The 22,814-nt window shown below is 38.2% G+C and overlaps 1 protein-coding gene across 1 annotated transcript in view; it reads right to left on the bottom strand.

Moving 5' to 3' along the window:
• CNOT6L (CCR4-NOT transcription complex subunit 6 like) overlaps positions 1-20,335 on the bottom strand; it is a 112,363-nt gene extending 92,028 nt beyond the window's left edge. The window contains exon 1 of the mRNA XM_027058911.2: positions 20,202-20,335. The gene's annotated coding sequence lies outside the window, so the exon portion shown is untranslated. The remainder of the gene's footprint in view (positions 1-20,201) is intronic.
• Between the last annotated feature and the right edge of the window lie 2,479 nt (positions 20,336-22,814).

Genomic DNA, 22,814 nt, shown 5'->3' with positions numbered 1-22,814 from the left:
TCAGGTCATGATCTCACAGTTCATGAGTTTGAGCCCCTCGTGGGGCTCTGTGCTGACAGCTCAGAGCCTAGAGCCTGTTTCAGATTCTGTGTCTCCCTCTCTCTGTTCCTCCCCTGCTCATGCTCTGTCTCTGTCTCTCCCTCAAAAATAAATAACGTTAAAAAATTTTTTTCTTAATTTATAAAATTTACATAGAACTACAAAGGACCTAGAACAAACAACTTTGAAAAGGAAAAATAAAATTAGAAGCTTATACTACATGATTTCAAGAGTTATTACAAAGCCACAATAATCATGGCAGCAAGTTAGCATAAAGGTAAACAGATCAATTTGAGAACAAAAAGAGAATCTAGAAGTAAATTCATAGGTATAAGGTCAATTAATTTTCAACAGAGTTGCCAACACAATTCTAAAGGGAAAGGATAATATTTAATAAATAGGGCTAGAGCCATCAGATTGCCATATTCAGGCAAATAAGCCTCAACCTTTACCTCACACCACATTCAAAAATTAACTCAAAATATGTAACATGTATTAATTTACATGTATTATTAATTCACTAGTAATCACAACTATTCTAGATTGTAGGAGTTTTCCTTATGTCTGTTTTAGAGAAACAGGAGGGCTGTAAAAGTAAAAGCTAAAATTATAAAACATCCTGAAGAAAACACAGGTGAAAATCTTTATGACTGTAAGTCTGGCAGCAATTTCTTAAATAACAGAAAAGCATGATCCATAAAACAGAAAATGTGAGGTACCACTACACCCCTGCTAGAATGGTTAATATTACAATGGCTGACAGGTAAGAATGTGGAGCAACAGGAACTCTCATACAATGAAGATAAGGAAAAACAGTAAAACTTTGGAAAGCAGTTTGGCAGCTTCTTTAATAGTTAAATATATACCTGTAAGACCCAGACATCCCAGTACTAAATACTTACCCAAGAAAAATAAGAACATATGTCCAAAGACTCAACTGATCTCCAATGTTCTTACCTATGATAGCCAAAAACTGTAAACAACCCAAATGTCTACCAACAGGCTGACAGATAAATAAAATGTAGTAAATACAAGAATGAAATATCACTCAGCAATAAAAAGGAATGACCTACTGATGATACACATGACAACATGAAAAACTTTCAAAATAATTTTGCTGAGTGAAAGAAGACAGTTTTTATTGAATCACCATTTCGCATACTGGAAACATAACATAATGTATGTTAACTACACCAGATTTAAATTTTGTTAAAAAAAAAAAAGAAAACAATTTTAATAATTTAAGCAAACTGATTCTTTAGGCAAACTGATTTTTTAAAAAACTGATCTAGAAGCAGGGAGGATAGAAGCATAGGAGGTCCAAACAGGTCCTGATTTTAAAATAGTCCAGCACAATTTCTACATTAAAAAGTTGAGAATTCAATTCTCATTTTTTTCATATGAATAGCCCCCTCGGAAACCCCAAAGATAGATGGATAGATGATATTATGGCTAGAGACCCAGGAATACCGAAATCCTATTACTATCATACTCTTAACACCCTAAATCCACGTAACCTGAATGGACTACATAGTGACTCAGAACAGTTTGTTTTTCTGGCATGGGAACAACAAACTTAACACCTATTACTGTGCAGTTGACCATTCAACAAACTTAGAGATAACACAAGAGAAACCATGTTCCCATTTCTCTAACAAATTCTCACGCTAGCAGTTCTTTATTTCATTTCCTACTTTGTCACTAACACAGATACAAAATAAATAAATAAATGGCTTGGAATTTTTTTATTTGTAGTCTTATCCTCTAAATTCACTGTCAGCCTAACTCCAATAGTACTCACATCCCTCTTAGAAGCTGTAAGATATCCAGATAAGCAAGAAAAAAGCCACAGATGGAGAACAAAGTTTCCACCCTGTTACGTACTTAAGATGCTATTATGTAGTCAAGATAGATCTATCCAATATATCTGGCATGTATTCAAGGATAAACATGCAAAGTCATTTGTCTATTCTCCAGCATGCTCCTTAGCATACTGATCATCAAAGGTCACTGTATCTGACTGGTGCAAATTCTCATTTGAATTTCTCTTTTTCATTACAGTATACCTACCAAAGTTAAGCGGGAGAGAGAAAAAACAAAAGCAAGAGTATTATATTCACAAGGATGCCTACAATATCAGAAAATTTACTTCAAGCATTCTCCTAAAATTGCCAATCAATAACAAGTACTGCCCAAAGTATTCTCCTAAATCAATTGACTGTGTAATCTGAAAGTGAGTAAACAAGAATCCACAACACAGTCTGTGTCTTCAAACCTACCAGAAATGAAAACATGTTTGCTGCTAAAAACAAAGAGTAAATATGTTCAGACTCTGAGACAAGATGCAAGGGCATCCGTAATCTGTAAAAAGATTATAGATCACCTAGATAAGCCACACTGTTAAAAAGTGAGCATATCAACGATTGAGAGTTCTTATCAAAGTTGACAAATCCATTAGAAAAACTGTACTCAGCCAACATGTTTAAAAGTGGGGGGTGGGGGAAGCCTCAAGTAACATTCTAATACTTCATAGGAAATAAAATCACCTTTTTCCTTCTCCTACCTTCCAATATCAGGCTCTGCCTCTCTAGTGGTATGTAAAACCAAAGAATTTAATGTTTCACAAATGTAATGTCTTGAGTGTATGTAAGCAAAAAATCATCTGTGTAGAACTAAGAATGCTGCATTGCATCAAGAAAATATAAACACTTATTCAAGAAACTGGTTTCTGTTACTAGAAAACTAAACCTGATAGTATCAATAAAAATTTAACTAACGAATGTCTCTTCATATTGAATAGCTCTTCTAATTATTTTAGCTTTTCTATTTCTTTAGAAAATAACTTAATTAAATCTTGACTAACAATGAAAGTCTGGGAGTAATCAAACTATCTCACACTTTTGACCTGAATCAAATAATACAATGCTTCGTCATTAGATATACTCAGCAAGATACACACTTAAAGGTGTTAAAACTAGTTTAACATACCTGAAAACCAGGGTGTATAATTTAGAAAAGCCATATGTAAATACAAGAATCCATTAAAAATAGTGGAATAAAACAGAAAAGCCTTAGTAACCAAACTCTAAAACTTGATAAGGCACAAAGAAAAGCTCCATCAAGGAAAGGGTTCCAAAGTGCCAGCACCTTATTATGAAAGAATTTAAAAGGCAGGGCCAACGCTGACTCACATTGATCCAAAACAGATAGCATCAAACAATAGAGCTAATCCTTAACTTTTTGGCAGGAAAAAATGCCTAAGGAGAGTACCCACTCCACTCATATAAATTACTGCCAAGAAAGTGGTGCTTTGTACTGAGCGGAAAAGGTCAGAAGGGAAGGGGTGTCAGCTTTAAAACAGTTCCTAAAATAGTTGCTTAAAAGGATAAAAAATAAGAGAACTTACAAAGGCTTTGAGTCAAGCTTGATTCCAGGAAAGGATACTTTGGCCCTCCCTATGTAAAAGCAAAAACCAGCCATTATAAAATACAGATACCCAGATTTTGTCAGCAGAAGGAAGAGTACTGTTCATCATTTCCCCACAAAGGTAGCAGTCTTTAACTTGGATTCCTACTTTTCTCCTTGACAAGTAGATAACTGCAAAAGCAACAAAGCAAACTAAATATAAAACTCTTCTGAATTTCAATCCTGTAGTCAAAATGCCAACCTCACAAACTCATTAAAGGTCACAGAGAAACAAATTTCCTGTTTTGTTACTTAAACTCATTACCTTCCTCCTAAGCTAACCAATACAGAATTTCCTTCTTGTTTTGAGGCTAACAAAATGAGGACCGTATACTTGCAACATACTAGGAACAGGCAGTTACCCCAGAGTCAAGGAATAGAATTTGATAACCACTTTCTAAAACCCAATTACACATAATGCACACCTATTATTTCTCCATTCGAGAAAAATCTAAATGAACATTTTTATTAGCAATTTTTTAAAACTTTATTTTGAAGCTGTTTTATAAAAAAAAAACAGTATAATGCTTTATAAACATTTGTCAAAACTCCTGCATTATAAACAACTGTCAAAAATCCATTATTTTTAATTATTAGAACTGTGTTCATTGCCCTAAAAATCTTATAGTCTAGGAAAGATGAAGAAAATGTAAACAATGATTACTGTAAACATTTATTTCCCATCTCTTTCTAAAATGCACTTAAAGTTGCACTGCACAAAGGATATATAACATTGTTTACAAATAATTGCAATTTTTTAAATGTTTACTTATATTTGAGAGACAGAGAGACAGAGAGAGAGACACGGTGTGCAAGCAGGGGAGGGGCAGAAAGAGAGGGAGACACAGAATCCGAAGCAGGCTCCAGGCTCTGAACTGTCAGCACAGAGCCCGATGCAGGGCTCAAACTCCTGAGCCATGAGATCATGGCCTGAGCAGAAGTTGGACACTTAACCAACTGAGCCACCCAGGCGTCCCTACAAATAACTGTAATGAAAGAATGTGTGTAAATTCCAAAAAGGGGTACTAAGAATAAAATCCAAATAGAGAGGTAGTTCTTGACTGGTTTGATGAATTCACTGTGAAATGTGCTACAAGTACTGTAATTCCAACTAATAGTAAAAATGGCCTAAATTTGTCTACAATTTATATATACTATATATGTATTAGTATTGCTATCCCCGTCCTCTTACCAGCATTCTAACAATGAAAGAAACAAGAGTTACAACTATTTCTCAAAGATATAATGAGGATAATGCATACACTCTTAATCATCCTTAGTGTATGTTGAATGGCTTTAGCCTTCATTCTATTAAAATATGGCTGTCTCTCATCACTCAAATGAAAAATGTTCTTTATTAAAATGACTTCAAAATTACTAAATCAATTTTCAACCCTCTTTTCAGTCAGCTCATCCTATATGATTTCTCTGGTTTTACAAACTGAGGACCACCCTCTACTTCCTGAAACTTTTCCCTCATCTTCTGAATCAGATTATAAATAGGCTGAAGAAGACAGACTTGAGTGGGAGAGATAAGAAAACATGCACTGAATGCCAGTTTGTGTCCAGATACTGTGCTAGACTATTTGTACACATTATCACATTTAACTTTACTAAAATTAAAACTACATATTAATTCCCATTTTGCCTATGAGAAAGCTGAAGTACAGAGAAGTTGTGAAACATCCAACACCTGAGTAAGTGACTAGACTGAAATCTGAATATGGATGACTCCAACCACAAAATCCAAGATTCCTCTACTAAAACATGACAAATTTAATTCTAAACATTTATGGAGGAATAAATAAATAAATAAGTAAAACATTTCTGCAGGGAAATGCAGAATAATCTTATAATCTTGGAGTGCAGAAGACTTTTCTAAACAAAGTAAAGACTATTAAAAAATGGCAGATTAAACAATATAAAAAAATCTAATGTCTGTAAGGCAAAGAGCTAAGTCATAAAGTCAAAAGATCAAGAGGAAACTGGAGCAAAATCTCTAACATTTATAATGGATAATGAGGCAATGTTTCTAAAATATAAACAGCTTTTACAAATCAATAAGAAAAAAATGTCAACACCCCAACAGATAAATTGGAAGTAAAGGTCATAATCAGGCAAATCACAAAAGATTGGCCAAAAGAAAGGTAAACGTAAATATAACATTTTTTTAAAAAGTGTATGACTTTATTATTAGAATAGCAAAGATTAATAACATGAATAAGAGTTTGGGGAAACAGGCATCCCATTACACAACTGATGGGAATATAATTTTATACATCTCTAAAAGGTAACCCAACAAGATATTTCAAAATTTTAAATGTGTAATCATTGTAATCCAGCAAGTTCACTTCTAGAAATTTATCCTTTAAAAAAGTGTGAAGGTACATTTATGTGTCTTTTCTCTGCATTAGTGTTGGTAATTGTCAAAAATAAGGAAATCAATTAATTTACCAGTCAATAGGGGACTGAATTATAGCACATCAATAAAATGGATTACAATTCATCCATCAGAAAGCATATGTGTGGAAACGTAAAATGACACAGCTGCTGTGAAAAAGTTTGTCAGTCTTCAAAAAACTAAAATCAAACTGCCATGTGATCCAGTAATTCCACCCTTAGGTATATACCCAAGAGAAGTGCAAACCTATGTCCACACAAAAATGTGTTAATAAATGCTTAGAGCAGAATTATTTATAATAGTTGAAATAATATAGTATAGTATAGTATAATATAATATAATGTAATGTAATGTAATGTAATATAATATAATATGTGGAAACAACCCAAATGTCTATCAGTTGATAGATGAATGAGCCAAATATGATATGCCCATATAACAGCATATTATTCAGCCATAAAAAGTAATGAAGTACTGGGCGCCTGGGTGGCTCAGTCGGTTAAGCGTCTGGCTTAGGCTCAGGTCATGATCTCACAGTTCGTGAGTTCAAGTCCCGCATCAGGCTCTGTGCTGCCGGCTCAGAGTCTGGAGCCTGCTTCAGACTCTGTGTCTCCCTCTCTCTCTGCCCTTCCCATGCTCACACTCTGTCTCTGTCTCTCTCTCTCTCTCTCTCTCTCTCTCAAAAATAAACATTTAAAAAAAATTTTTTTAAAGTAATGAAGTACTATTACATGCTACTACATGAAATCATCTTTAAAACATTACACTAAGTGAAAGAAGCCAGACACAAAAATTCACATATTGTATGATTCCATTTACATTTAATGCCTAGCAAATCCATAAGAGAAAAAGCAGACTAGTAATTGCCAACAGATGAAAAAATAGGAAAACAGGAATAGCTAACAAGGATAAGGTTTTCTTCTGAGGGTGATGGAAATGTTTTGAAATTAGACAGCAGTGGTGGTTCACAACACAGTGAAAATACTAAAACCACTGAAGCATACACTGTAAAATAGTGATTTTTGCAATATGGTAGTATCTCACTTTTTTAAAAATGCTGTATTTTTTTTTAAAAGCATGGGGCAGATCTACTGATCAAAAAAATGGTCATAATATGTTGTTAAATCAGAAAGCAAATTTAAAAATCATGTAAGTTATGGACGTTTATGTGGTTATATATTGTACATATTGCCTAGAAACAGAAAACAGTTCATACTACCAACAGTCTTTGATCTCCTATGAGATAAGATGACCAGGAAATTATGGTCTTCAGTATCATTTTTTTTATCTAGGGAGCACATATTATTTCCAAAAGCAGACATGAAAAAATGTTGCCACCTGAAAAAAAAAAATAGCATAGTACTATGACAAAAATACACAAATAGCTTGAAACCAGAACATAATACAAGCAAAGATTACTAACCTGGTGTCTGGAAAAAAAATTACATCACCACTTCTACTCATCTCTAATGAAAATTTAGTACCTCTTTCAATTAGGAGCTAAAACACCTACCATGATATTAGCAGTACCTGTAATTTTGGTCACTAACGTAAGTTATTAGTTATTACAAATATCTTGAGATATCACCTATATATATCACTACTTCAAAATTATAGTAGTTATTTAGATCTTGTAATTTAAATGTATTGACAAAAAGGCACAATATCAATATCACAAATGTTTTTATATATTTTAGTATTTTAATATAACATGTTCCTTTTTCATCTTATTTTCTTTTATTCGCTTAAAATCATTGTTCTAAAAAGGCTCTACAGCCTTCTGCAAAACGGTCTATACCAAAAACATCCACCTGTATCCAAATATACCACTCATCCATTAGAGGCAGAAAGGGACAACAATCATGAGGCTATTCTAATTACTCAGGCATAAAGCAATTAGGGCCTAAATCCAGGCAAAAATAGAAATCATTCCAATTTTAATCAATTTGTCTAACACTGAATTCATAATTTTCTTCCCGAAATTGTCTCCTCCTTCTGGTTTCTCAGTCATCTGACTTCTTCCTTCATATTCAATCACCAGTGTCATTTTATTAAAAGCTCTAGTTATCCCAACTGACACAGATCTATTTCTTGACTTAATCACTTTGCATTTTAACTCTTTTAAAAAAGAGCCTCCCTCCTCCCATTCTGACTTCAAATGATTCTGCATACCTCAACCAGATAACTTCTTGAATAATTTCAACCTGCCACCAACCTGCTCAAAACACCCAATGCTCTGAATGTGTTTAACAGTGGTATTGATAATTATGAGTAATCGAAAGTAATATATAGCTATGCCCTAGAAGTATTATCTAAAACAACGTTATAACAAAATTCAGTCATTAATAAGAGAATCTCAATTTACAGATGTAAAAACCCCTTGGTTGCTCCAGAGTTGAACCTAGGATAAAACTAAAATCCCTTACCTAGGCATTCAAACCCCTCCCTAATAATCATGTTCCAATTTGCCTTATCAGCCTCCTTGTTTCTACTGAAGCTAGGGAAATTAACCAGAAATTAACTAAATTTCTCTTTCCTACTTGAACCTGGACTTGTCTTTCTGCTACTATGTATTTGTTGATGTAATTTCTACATTTGCAATGCCATTATTCATTTATTTAGTAAACAGTTACTAAGCCCCTAATATATACTAAACACTCAGTACACTGATACACAGTAGGAGGAATTTAACCCTTATAAACACATGGGCTACAAAGTGAAGTATTTCTGCCCTTAAAAACTCAACAGTTTAATAGAAAAGTAGAAACAGAAACCAGGTAAATACAAGACAACCCAGTAAATTATTATGAAAAAGGAATGCACAGGATGCTACGGAAGCACAGAAAGGGCCTAAACCAAGGATTAGAACAATCATCAGGCAAGGTTTCCTAGAGTAGAAACTATCTAAGGTGAATTATCAAAAAAGTCATAAAGTGTACGATACTATAGGCACATGCAAACCATAAACTGGGCTATCAGTCACTCAACATGGCAAGTCTAGGTAATATGTTCAGGAGAGAGGAGTAATAAATGATAAAACTGAAGAAGTACACAAGGATAAGATCATAATGGGTCTTACATATAATCCTATGAAATCTCCACTTTCTTCTAAAAGAAATAAGCAGCAGCAGGATATCCTGGAAAGCACACAGGTTTAGGAATTCCAGTGACCTAAATCTGAATTTGAGCTCTGTCATTTCCTTGCTAAATGAATTTCATCAAATTTGCCTCGCTAAGCTTCAGTTTCCTCAACTATAAAATAGGGATTAATAATATCAATTTTGCCAAGATTCTAACAAGAAATCATGTAAATCTCCCAGCAGCGAGGTCAGCAAACTACAGCTTGGTTTGCAAGCAGTAAATGGTTTTACATTCTTAAGGACTGTTGAAAGAATAAAGAACTACGACAAAAAAAAAGAATATAGGACAGAGATCTTAATGTGACCCACAAAGCCAAGATATTCACTATATAAGTCCCTTAGCACATAGTATGCAACCAAAAAATAGTAACTATTACTGTTACTAAAGGATTTTAGGAACGGGATTTAAGCAATGCCAAATGAATTTTTCAAGGATTTCTCTAGTGATGACGTATACAAAGGAATAGAAGTTAAAGAACAAAAATGGATGCTGCAGTGTTCTACTACATTTTCCTTTCCTTCCTTATCCTAGCCATAAAGGTGAGATCAACTTCTATCTCCTCCTTATCCCTGTAGATTACCAACCCATATGTACTCTGTATGTTATAGCACTTAATAGTTTTTGTCAGTCAGCATATACTGCTTATACTCACTATTCATCTGGGCGTAAATAAATTGCTTAGTAAATCCCTTATATGTGTAAGTAATAAAAGAGGAATTTTATTTTGGAGCATTTTGGAGTCAAGTTATTTAACTTGTATGGCTCCCGATTAAAAAAAAAAAAGTAATGGCTAACATATATTGTTTTTAGTTTTGTTTTGTTACTACAGATGTGCCACATACTATTATAAGCACTTTATAGGTATTACTTGGCGGGGGGTGGGGGGGAGCCTGGGTGGCTCAGTCAGTAAAGCATCCAACTTAGGCTCAGGTCATGATCTCACGGTTTGTGGGTTCAAGCCCTACACTAGGCTCTGTGCTGAGAGCTCAGAGCCTGGAGCCTGCTTCGGATTCTGTGTCTCCCTCTCTCTCTGCCCCTCCCTTGCTCACACTCTTTCTCTCTCTCCTTCAAAAGTAAATAAACATTAAAAAAAAATTTATAGGTATTACTTGATTTAATTCTCACAACCCTGTAAGATAAGAGCTATTATTATCTCCTCATTACAGATGAGAAAACTGAAGCATGGAGAAGTAAGTTTCCCAAGAGCTAGGAAGTAAAGGATCCAAGGGTTCACATTATTAACCACCTGTAGAATAAGAATCATACTCTAATACACAAAATTTTCACGAAAACGAATTTAGATGACATTCTTAAAGCAGATGGCTTTCACAAACCTTAGTACTCAGTAGCTCAATAAATATCTGTTCCATTTCCTAGAAGAGACTATTCCAAACTTTCTATTACCCAGAACCCTGAATACAATAGCTGATAGCCAGTAGAAGCTTCTTATTTATTAGTAAGTTATACTTTAAAGTGATTAAAATTTTTACACTGTTTCAACATTATCATTTGGTACATTATTCACAATAGATTATTTCATAAGTTGCAGAAGACTGAACTAATAATATGAACCTATAACAGAACATATTCATGCCAGTTTTTTTGGTTTTCCTTTAAATATAAGCATTATGGTCACACAGCCATAAATATATAAAGATCTCAAGAAAGTCTTTTGTATAAAGAGACATTTACAGTTGGTATACCCTAAATTTAGTTCTATTCTCTTAATAGTTATTAGTATTATAGAACTCTGATCTACACTACTCATTTAGAGACTCTAAGTAATTTGGGGGAAAAAGATAAAAGATAAAGTGCTATAACTTCTACTTGGTGTCACCAATTTCTATTATTAATAAATACATATGAACAGCCTCAAATTACCTGGTATCTATTCAGTATGAATGAGTCTCTCACAACAAAGTAAACCACTTATTTCTTCAAAAAACTTAAAAATAAATTTTTATCTACAATGAGATTTTAACATGATCTAAAAAAAATGAAATGTATCCTACTATAAAAGAGAATACAAAACAAAAAATCTATCACCACTTTGCAATTCTGACTTGTAAACAGGAAGATTCTTGGCTAAACCCAAAGTTACTTAACTTCTGAGACTTATAACATGCAGAGAAATAACATTTTTAAAAAATACTTATTGATGGGCACCTGGATGGCTCAGGTGCTTAAGCGGCCAACTTCAGCTCAGGCCATGATCTCATGGCTTGTGAGTTTGAGCTCCATGTTGGGCTCTGTGCTGACAGCTCAGAGCCTGGAGCCTGCTTCAGATTCTGTCTCTCTGTCTCTCTCTCGCTCTCTCTCTGTCCCTCCCCTGCTAGCTTGCGCTCTCTCTCTCTCAAAAATAAATAAACATTAAAATTTTAAACTAAATAGATAAAATAAAAAGTATTTACCGAATCAGAATTTAACTGCATATAAATACAATTAAAGTTCCAAAAATTAAAGGGTAATCACATCACTGAAACATAACCTTACTTTGCAGAGTAAAATTTCCTAAGAAAGCTATCAAGTTTTTTAGAAAACTTACAAAAACAAAACTATTCATGCTGAAATATTTGGGGGAAAAGTCTGGTAACAACCAGGTTCAAAGTAAACATGGAATTCTTCATTAACCATGCCCTTGGGATGCTGGAGTGCCTCAGTCGGTTAAGCATCCAACTCTCGATTTCGACTCAGGTCATGATCTGGCAGTTTGTGAGTTCAAGCCCCATGTCAGGCTCTGTGCTGATAAAATAGAGCCTGCTTGGGATGCTCGCTCTCTCTTAAACTTAAAAACAAAAAACACCATACCCTTGATATCACAAAAGTTTATTCCCATCTTTTTAATTCTATGATTAGTTCTTCATTTATGATTCAGTATTCTCTCTGCTTCTTGTATCCCCCACCAAACTAGCTACTAATGTAATCAGGGGGAAACATCCCATTTTTATTGAATGTTTTTCAAAAGAAACAATATTCTCCACTGCTCCTCAAGGATGTAAGTTATTCAGAAAATCTTCAGAAAAGGATTAAGAACCCTCCAAATGTGCATATGGGTCAATGGGAAGACATTAGAGAACATAAAGGAGTAGGGAGGGGAGGAAATAAGGGAGAAGGACAAAGAGGGTAGGGAAAGCTAGGCCCTCATTACTGGACACAGTATCTTCACTTTTGTAATTCATATTCCGTATTTCCCTCAAAAACAACCCCAATGCCCCAAGATCCCTTCATGAGAAAAACATTCAACAAACTAGTTACAGAACTTCCTTAACCTAGCAAACAGCATCTATTAAAACCCCACAGCTAACACCATACTTAATAGTGGAAGACTGAATGCTCTCCCCCAAGATCAGGAACAAGACAAGGTATCTGTTCTTGACACTTCTTTTCAACAAGGTCCTGCAGGTTTCAGCCGAGATAATTAGACAAGAAAATGAAACCAAGCACATCCAGATTAAAAAAGAAGTAAAAACTATCTCTACAGGTGATATGACCTTTGTTATACAGAAAATCCTATGTAATGAACTAAAACAGTATTAGACCTATAAAGTTCAGCAAGGTTACAAGATACAAGATCAATAGACAAAAATCAATTGTATTTTTATACACTTGCAATGAACCCAAAGATAAAACATTTACATTTACAACAGCATCTAAAAGAACAAAATATTCAGGAATAAAGGCAGCAAAATAAGTATAAAACCTAGACTCTAAAAACTGCAAAATATTATTGAAAGAAATCAAAGTAGATCTAAATAAATGGAAAGATGTCATGTTTGTGAACAGGAAGACAGTATTGTTAAGGCAATGCTCCCCAAATCGATCTACAGATTTGACAAAATTCCGTCAAAATTCCAGCTGACTTCTTTAAATAGCCAAAACAAACTTGAAAAAGAAGAACAAAGTTCTCACACTTCCCAAGAACAAAGATATAGCAGTCAAGACAGTACTTTGGTATAAGGAAAATCAAATAGATCAACGGAATAAAATTTTAAGTCCAGAAATAAACCCTCATATTTATAGTTAACTGATCTGAGAGGAACAACAAGACAATTAAATGGGCAAAAAAAATGGTACCGGGACAACTGGATATCCACGTTAGACTCCCTACATCAGGTCATATGCAGAAATCAACTCAAAATGGATCAAAAAATCAAATATAAGTGCCGAAACTAAAAAAAACTCCTAGGACAAAACAGAAGGATAAATCTCCATGACCTCAGATTAGTAAATGGTTTCTTAGATAGGACACCAAAAGCACAAGCAACAAAAACTTAGACTAGACTTCATCAAAACTTAAAAATTTTATTCTTCAAAAGACATCATCAGGAAAGTGAAACGACAACTCACTGAATGGGGGAAATTTTTGCAAATCATGTATGTGATAAAGGACTACTTTCTATACATACAAAGGACTCTTACAACTCAGTGATCAAAAGATAAATAACAATTTAAAAATGTGCAAGGGATTTGAATACACATCTCTCAAATATAAGTACATAGATAAATGATAGATGATAGGTAGAGCTATACAAATGGCCAATAAGCAAATGAAAAGACACAGCATCCTTAGGGAAATGCAAATCAAAACCACAATGAAATACTACTTAACACCCACTAGGAAAGCTATGATCAAAAAGACAGATATAACAAACGTTGGCAAGAATGTGGAGAAACTGGAGCCCTCCTACACTGCTGGTAGGGATGTGAAACAGTAAGGGTGCTTTGGAAAACAGAAGTTCTTCAAAAGTGTAAACATAAAGGCACCATGGGGTGCCTGGCTGGCTTGGTTAGTGGAGCATGCAACTTTTTATTTCGGGGTTGTGAGTTCGAGCCCCACAGTGAGTGTACAGATTACTTAAAAAGTAAAATTTTTAAAAAAAACAAGGGGTGCAAGATTGGCTCAGTTGGGTAAGCATCCGACTCTTAATTTTGGCTCAGGTCATGATCTCATAGTTTGTGAATTCCAGCCTGGCATCGGGCTCTGTGCTGACAACACGGTTCCTGCTGGGATTCTCTCTCTCTGCCTCCCCTGCTTGTTGTGCTCTTTATCAAAATAAACATTTTTTAAAAACTTAAAAGCAAGCAAACACAGAGGTACCATATGATCCAGCAATTCCATTCCTTGGCATATATTCAAGAGGGCTAAAAACTATATACACAAAAACTTGTATATGAATGTTCATACCTGAATTACTTATATAATAGCCAAAAACTAAAAACAAACCAAATGTCCATTAGCTGATAAACAAAATGTAGTATTTATCCATATGAAGGCATATTATGCAACCATAAAAAGAATGAGTACTATAACATGAATGAAACCTTGAAAACAAAGTGAAACAAGCCTGTAATAAAAGACCACATACTGGGGCACCTGGGTGGCTCAGTCGGTTAAGCGTACGACTTCAGCTCAGGTCATGATCTCGCAGTCCGCGAGTTCGAGCCCCGCACCGGCTCTGGGCTGATGGCTCAGAGCCTGGAGCCTGCTTCTGATTCTGTGTCTCCCTCTCTCTCTGCCCCTCTCCCGTTCATGCTGTGTCTCTCTCTGTCTCAAAAATAAATAAACGTTAAAAAAAATAAAGACCACATATTACACTACAGTTACATTTGTATGAAATGTTCAGAATAGGCGAATATAGTCAGAAAGCAGATGAGTGATTGCCTAGAAGTAAGCATATGGGAGAACGGCGGGGGGGGGGGGGTACTCTTAAAGGATACAGGATTTGTATTTCAGGTGATTAAAATGTTCTAAAACTGTGGTGATGGCTGCACTACCGTGAATATACTATACACTACTAGTTATATATTTTAAATGGGCTATTTCTATGGTAAGTGAATTCTATTTCAAAAAAGCTGTTACCAAAAAAATTCTCTCAATTTAAGTAGTCCCTGACCCACCCACCATTCCATTTCACGTTACTCCTTCACAGAATGTCTGCAAACAGTTTATACTGTAGTGACTTGGGCTTGTTCATTAAATGTTTTGAAATAACTAAATCCTATGTTTTATCTCCTTTACTCATAACCTACAAGTTTTGCAAGGGTTTCTTCTAGTTCTTTCATACTTCTCTTTAGAATCAAGTATAATAATGGATACAGAATGGGCCCTCAAATAAGGGCTTAAATTTTCAAAATGCAAAATATTAAAAATATGTACCAGGGAGAAGTTAACAAGACTACTCAAAAGTCTTCCTTCCTTCCAAAACTCCTATAGATCCCTAACCAAACTGTTCAAAATAAAAATAAGTGAAGGAGAACACAGCACTAAGTTTTCACATTACAATAATCCTAAGTAATGAAAGAGTAACTTGTAATTCGATTAAAATTAAAGTTGTCCAGAGATAAAATTCCCTTAACAGGCTCAGTGTTAGTGCAGTTAATCAAAGAAAATTGTAATATCTTCATCATGAAACATAAGCACAAAGTTAATAATTAAATCTTTGTTGTTTATTTGATGATTTTATTGTTCTTTCAGGGTGAAGTCTCACATATATTAAGATGACTTTAGAATTACAAAAACAGCAACAGCAAACAGTAAAACATAGTAAGGTCCACAAAATTTCCTTAAAGTTAATAATAATATTTTATCCTAATAGAAAGTAAAAATTCAAAACTCTGTTTGCCAAGAAACTATAACCCAGAAACTGAAATTCAACGGATTTCAAAGTACAAAGAGAAAAAAGCTCCAACAGCCAGAACCCAGTAGACCACAATGAGAGTAGATAACTAGACAGTAAAGGAGAGACCTACTAAAGGTTATAAAATCCAATTGTTATGTTCTCTGTGAAATTTCTCTCTTTAAATAGCATGATTTCACTTGTCATTCAAAGTCCTCATAGAAAAGAGCTCTTCCTCCTCTTGTGGCTTTAACTCCTTCCTTCTCACCCCACCGGGCCCAATTTTACTCTTTGAAGATGGAAAGCAATTTTTAAGTATTATAACTCACCTTTTTGACAGAATTTCATAAATATATGCTACCATTTAAAACAACATCATGAAATGCCCCAAGCTGTCCACCATCTGGGGACTATATTCCCATCTCCCTTGCATTCCAATAAGGCTCTGTGACAACTTCTCACCAATCAAATGTGGGCAGATGTTGGTCACTTAAGTCTGGGAGTTCTTAAATGGTCAGTAAGCAACACGCAGGGCTCCAAGGCCCTAAAGAATGGTGGAACCATACATAGATATAAGGAGTCAGGGTCCCTCAAATACCACACAGAGGAAAGCAACAAGTCTGCTAACCAGGAGCACCTGCACAGAACTGTTACACGTGAGCAAAATACAAACTTACATGTGTGAAGCCACTGAAATTCTGGTGTATTTATTACTCTACTTAACATTATCCAAAGTAATATGTGCAAGACGGTTTAAAAGCCCATTTAAGTAACATTAAATTTTAAAACAATTTTCCACCTTGGTTTTGTTGTAACATAATTACTTTAAACAACGATAGAATTAGCAGTTCCACTGTTAATAAATTTTACTGTCCACGTCTTAATATTCAGTACTTTCATGATTACCAAGAAATGTTTTCCTCACAACAAATGAACATAGGAGAAGGGAAGAAAAATAAGATAAAAACAGAGAGGGAGGCAAACCATAAGAGACTCTAAAATAAAGAGAAGAAACTGAGGGTTGCTTGAGGGGAGGTTGCTGGGGGGAATGGGCTAAATGGGTGATGGGCATTAAGGAGGGCACTGGTCAGGATGAGCACTGGGTGTTATATGTAAGTGATGAATCACTAAATTCTACTCCTGAAACCAATACTATAATGTATGTTAACTGATTCAAATCTAATAGATAAATTTTAAAACATTAAAAATATAAAAGCCAAAACAAAAAAGGTTTTCCTCAATTTTCTCAAATTAAAAAATTATGAAGTGTTTTAAAACACTGTAATTCATAACGTTTAATTTGCAATATCAGATGTTTGCCCTAGTTAAGGACAAAATTAATTTCTATTTCATTGTTTTTAAAGTATTAAAAATTATAGTTTTAGTATATTTACTCATTTTATTATCATTCATAATGCTTAAGGAAGAATTAATTCTTCCTTTAAATATAACCATATGGCAGATTAATTCTGTTCATTGTAAATGCACACACAACCAAAGACACACTTTAACAAAACCATGATATTTTGCATTCTACTCTCCTTCACAAAAGTGTCGAAATTTTGGAACTAGTTTGTTTTTTTTTAATCTTAGCATTGCTGATATAAATATAAATAAGGCCTAACTGGGAGCCCTGCATTAGTAAATAGATATTACAAACTTAAACCAATGAAACTTCTCTCAACATCCTCTTCACCCTGCCCTCACCAAAAAAAAAAAAAAAAGAAGAAAAGAAAAAAAAATCCTTTCAACTTCTCCATTGCCTTTACCTTAAATTGCAAATCATTTTTTCCCACCAAAATACAATTAAAATGAAATGAAAAACACATTTACGACTCCAAACAAAATAATAAAAATGGAAAGCTATTAAAAGTTGATTGAGGATTTTTCCTTAAGCTATTCAGGAAAATATTCCAAGAGGGTTTTGTTTACCAAATCAGTCAACATGAACCAAAAGAATTACACAGCAATTTTTTTGGCACTTACACTTTTGTATAAAGGTAAACTCTGATTCCTTGATCCATTTTAATGCTTGACTGTAAGGGAGCATGTATGTGCTGTATACAGCTTAAGGCACTATTTCCAGGGCTACACAGTAAGAATTCATAAAAAGTAATGAAACTGCAATGGCCTATTCAAAAATACTAGGGAAAAAAAGTATGACTAGATAGCCTCTATAAACTAATGTAGTAGGCTACTTTAATGATAAGTCTTATTTCTAGGAAAAAGACAAAATACAACATCAAGAGTTGTTTATATATACCTTATGTATATCGAAGGACTCCGAAATGTTCTACTGTGATTTTTTAACTTACAGTTACATAATATTGTTCTCAGTTACCAAATGGGTATTTGTACTTAAACATGTGTTTCAATGCCCAGAATCAGGGCTGCAGGAAGAAGAATATTTAACTAAGCATCTACTATGTGCCCAACAAGTTTTCTCATCCTACCCTCAGGACAACCTTACTATAAATGTATTATCTCCCTGTTACAAATGAGAAAACAGAGGCTGACAGACATTAGGTAACTTGCTAAGGTCAAACTGCTAAGAAATAGGGCACAGCCAGAGTTCTGAGGTCTGTAAAACAAGTCCTTTTTTCCATTTAACTACAAGTGTTGTTTTTCCTGCAATGGTCTTAGAAAACAGCTCTCCTTCACTCCTTTTCTTCCCTCCCAGTGAACAGCCTGAACATTTCTTTGTGAAACCAGGTTTAGAAATGGAGCTATCTGGCCATTATATACAGCATGGTCTGCAAGGATCAAATCTATATCATGACTTTATCTATAGGGCTTTAACTAGATGAGCTAACTAATTGCAAACGAAAAGAGGGTGCAGTAAAATAAATCAGCAAGTAATTATCCAAATACGGATTTATATTTGGGTCTAAAATGCACTGTGTACCTCTTTGCAGGTTGAGCTTTACAGTTCCATTCTGCAAAACAGCCTTCCAGAAACACCCACTGGGTAAGCAAATAAAGGCTGTTTGATCTAGGTTTGGGAGACTGAGCGAAAACTTGTTTGTAAGCGACTATCTTGATTGGCAATTAAGATAAGTAGAGACAATAAGGTAGTATCTCCTAAAATGTAGTACTGTGCTTCCAACGTGTGCAAACTGCTTAGCTAAACTCCCTGAAAACAACCCACCTAAACAGCCTATAAGCTAAATAGGACGATGACAGCTACAGTAACTTCCTCTTCCTCACCGACCTCCACGGCTCGGCGTGTACACGCCTTTCCCCCTAGGAGGCAGGATAAAACAATTTCAAACGTACAAAATCGATCCAATCTCACCAACACCACAGAACAGGGAAGCCAGCTTCCATTTCTGCCCCGGCCTCTCAAGAAAATTCTTATCTTAAAAAGATGCATATATCTTATCCACGAAAAAACAGGCAACGAAGACTGAAAATGTGCACTTAGTCCCTCCACCCAGCCTTCAGGGAAAGATGAAGAGAAGGGATCTGGACACCGCGTATTCACCAGATTTACTGCTTTGATTCACTTTCCCTCGGGTCCCACCGTCGGCTAGGGGAAGAGCTTGCAGTTCGAACGCCAAAATATGCCTTCGCCTCCCTTCAGCAGACGCGGAGGCGGCCGAGGCGACGGCAATCCGCGCGTCCCGCCTCCGACCCTCACCTGCCCAGGCCCGAGGCAGCGCCCTGGGCCCCCGCGGGCCCGGCGTCCCGGGAGGCGTCCGAGAAGGCTGGCGGGAGGCTGGCGCGCTGGCGGGCGGGCGCCGAGGCGGTTAGGCCGCGCTGCAGGCCGGCGCGCTTCCTGCCGGGCCCGGGAACAGCGGCGCGGCCCCGACCCGCAGCTCTCCCGGCCTGGCTGCAGTCCGTGTGCCGCACACACACTCACCCTCCCCGGCCGGGTCGAAGCCCGAGCAGCGCTCACCTGCGAGGCACCGGAGCCTCAGCCACAAAATGGGGGTAGGGGGAGGCACGCCACTCGAGGGTCCCAGACACACGAAATCCACCCCCAGAGTCCAGGGCCCTGGGCGCTGACCCCCGCCCCCCACCCCCAACACACACCCCGGAACCTTCGCCGTCTCCGACAGCGATACGGGTCAGCTCCACACCCGACACACACCCACTCGCTCCGGGTCCTCAGGCAGCCTCCCCGCCGGCCAGGGTCCCAACTCGCACACCCACACGCACATTTGTCCCTCTCCCACCTCATTTCCCCGGGGACGCGCTCCTCTTCCCAACACTCTCGATTCTACTCGGAGGCACAAAAACACTCTACCTCATTCTCTTCCTCTGGCCCAGAAGGAGCAACAGCAGCCATTTCCCCGCGGCAGGGGAAACAGACACACACACAAACACGCGCGCGCGCGCACCAGGCCCCCACAGATGCTTCCCCTCCGAAGCCGCGGCCGCAGACGCAAACACAAACACCCACGGGCGGGCCTCACTCCCGCCCGCCCCGAAGGGAAGCGGCCGCGACAGGCAGGGCCCGGACCTGGCTCGCGGGCGGGTGGGCAAGCAAAGGCGACTGGGCCTGGGGTCGCGGAGGGCCTTTGCCCCCTCCTCACCTGCATTCAGCGCGCCGGGGTCCGGGCGGCGACGGCGGCGGCGGCGGCGGGGCGGCTGCTGCTGGTGCTGGTGCTGCGGCGGCGGGGGAGGCGGCGGCGGCGGTGGCGGCGGGGCTGAGGGCAGCAAAGACATGCAGGCAGCCCGCCGGGGGGAGAGGCACCGGCCGGAGGGGACGCGGGGCGGGCGGGCCGGGCCGGGCCGCCGGAGGAACCGCAGAGGCGGCGGCGAAGAAGACTGCTGCTGACCGGAGCGAGGAGACGGACTGGGGGCGGGGAGGGGGACGAAGGGCCGCGCCGCCGGGTTTCGGGGACGGTGACCCTGGGCACTCAGGAGAGGCCCCGCGGCCGCGGCCGCCGACGCGAAGGCCCCCCGCCGGAGGAAGCTGCGCCCCCGCAGCCTCTGAAGCCGCGGCAATTACTCCGAGAGCGGCGCAGAGCCTGGCCTTGGCCTTGGCCTCCTGGCGCTGGGGCTGTCGCCGCTGCGGGGGTTGCTGCTGCGCCTGCTGCTGCCGGGCCCGAGGCTGCTGCACAGAGACGCTAGCTTTCGGTGCCTTCGCTCTCGCTCACACACGTTCACACCCCCGAGGGCCGGGGGAGAGGCGTCCGCGCGATATCGGTATTGAGATTAATAACAAGGTGCAGAGAGTGCGAGAAGGAGGAGGGTTGATTGACGTGGAGGGGCTGGCGAGAGTCAGTCACTCCCCTGCGCTGGGGGGGGGGGGGGTGGGGTGAGGGGGAAGGAGGCGGAGCTCCAGCCCGGCGCCTCGGCCCCGCCTCCTAGTCTCCGCGTTTCGTCCTGGCGCGCGTGCGCGCGCGGCTGCCAGGAGTCTTGTCCGTTTTCTTCTTTACCCTTATTGCTTTTTTACTCTCTTTTCTTGGCTTGAGTGACGAGCTGGGAAGACTGGTAAGGTATCAAAAATCCACGTCCACAAACCATGGTGGGGAAGAGACTGGCGAACCCTCCTCACCCTGTGTTCGTGCCTGGACTCCGCGCCGTTTACTGAATGCTCTCCAGAGGCTGCCTGACCGCGGGGCCGAGCGCTGGTCTGGGGAGCTAATGAGACTCCAGGTGAGATGAAGTGACGGAAGGAAAGGGTTCCTGACCTCTTCGATGTTTGTTTGTTTGTTTGTTTTTAAAGTAAAACATCTGTTAAGTTGTGTCGCGAAAAGTAAATAAAAGAACGTGTGACGCTCTGCGATAACCCCCGTTGTATTTATTTTCTAATTCTCCCTTCTCGCGATAGAATTACGTTTGTTTGGCAGTGCCCCCTACGGTATGAAAACATCAAATGTAAACTAGAAAGATGAATGTTTACTTGGTGAATGTGGCCTTGACATTTTAAATTTCTGGGGTTTAATTATGTTTTTGTGGGTCAGCTTCTGCTTTTACCACCGGTAGTCCAAAAATTATACCAACTCTAGAGGCAGAATAGTGCTATTGCAGTTTTGCACGATCTTTCAATGCAGGCTCCAGACTTGTGTACTTAAGCAGCATAAGGGTATATTAGCTGTGTAGAGTATATTTTTCCCAATAAATGTGTGTTATTTCCAGAAAAATAAAAGAAAAAATATGTGTTGTTTAGCATACTAAGCATGTTGTATTGATTGCAATCAATTAGGCCTTATTATTGAATGCCAAAGGCCTCCATCTCCTGGGGGAAAGATGTGGTAAATACAAATAATCATTTAGCCAGAAGTGATCAGACATCAAAAGAGTCCACCTTTGCAAAAGAACAATTGCACCACTTTCATTTTTGTCACCGGAAAGTGATTGAAGAAGCCCCTTAAGACATAGAAGACTGTGGGCTACTCTTGTTTTCCACCTGTGTTAAGTTTCTATTTCCCTCTAGCACTCCCATTCCATCTTCTTGATAGATGTCAAAATGGCCTTAATCCTGGAAGAAACCTCACTCATTGCCAACCATCTTCAGTCTAGGCTGATATATATGGATAGTTATCTCTGACTTTGTAAGCAACAAAGAAACAAATCACTTCAGGAGCCCAGAATAGTAAACCTGCCTGAATGGCACTTTGCCACAGCATTTCTCCTTGGCACACACTCTTCCCCAAGGAGAAATACTACCAACTGTTGAAGAAAAGAGGGAAGTAAACACCTGAAAAATAAAAATGTAATGATGGCATATCCTCAAAGGTTTATGCTTCAAATACATATAGATATATAAATTTCTAGATACTCATTTATATATAATAAACAAAGATCTATGGAGGGGTATTATGTTCCAGACATTATATATATATATATATATATATATATTTAGCCTCAGAAACACAAAGGTATGCATATGTAGGCCCTATTAAGTAGCTCACAATCGTTGTAAGGGAAACTGTCTCTAAACAGGAAATTCTCACAGAACAACCAGAAATAAAATTATGAAACGTAACACAAATAGTCACGATACCCAGGAGGCTAAGGCCGATGGCACTGGTATTTTTAATTGAGCCATATAATATCTGTCACTCTTAGGCTGATTAGCAGTAATGACTGAAGATGGGAAAACCTTTGTGGACATTAAGGAAGCAATAATAAACGGTGCAAAGGTTTGCTGGTCCTGAAGCTCAGATTTATATGAGGGATATTCATTGTTGGTCTCT

The sequence above is a fragment of the Acinonyx jubatus genome, chromosome B1 (assembly GCF_027475565.1).
Source record: "Acinonyx jubatus isolate Ajub_Pintada_27869175 chromosome B1, VMU_Ajub_asm_v1.0, whole genome shotgun sequence".
NCBI lineage: Eukaryota > Metazoa > Chordata > Mammalia > Carnivora > Felidae > Acinonyx > Acinonyx jubatus.
The sequence above is the reverse complement of the archived record's forward strand: the minus strand, read 5'-3'. Positions and strand labels throughout refer to the sequence as shown.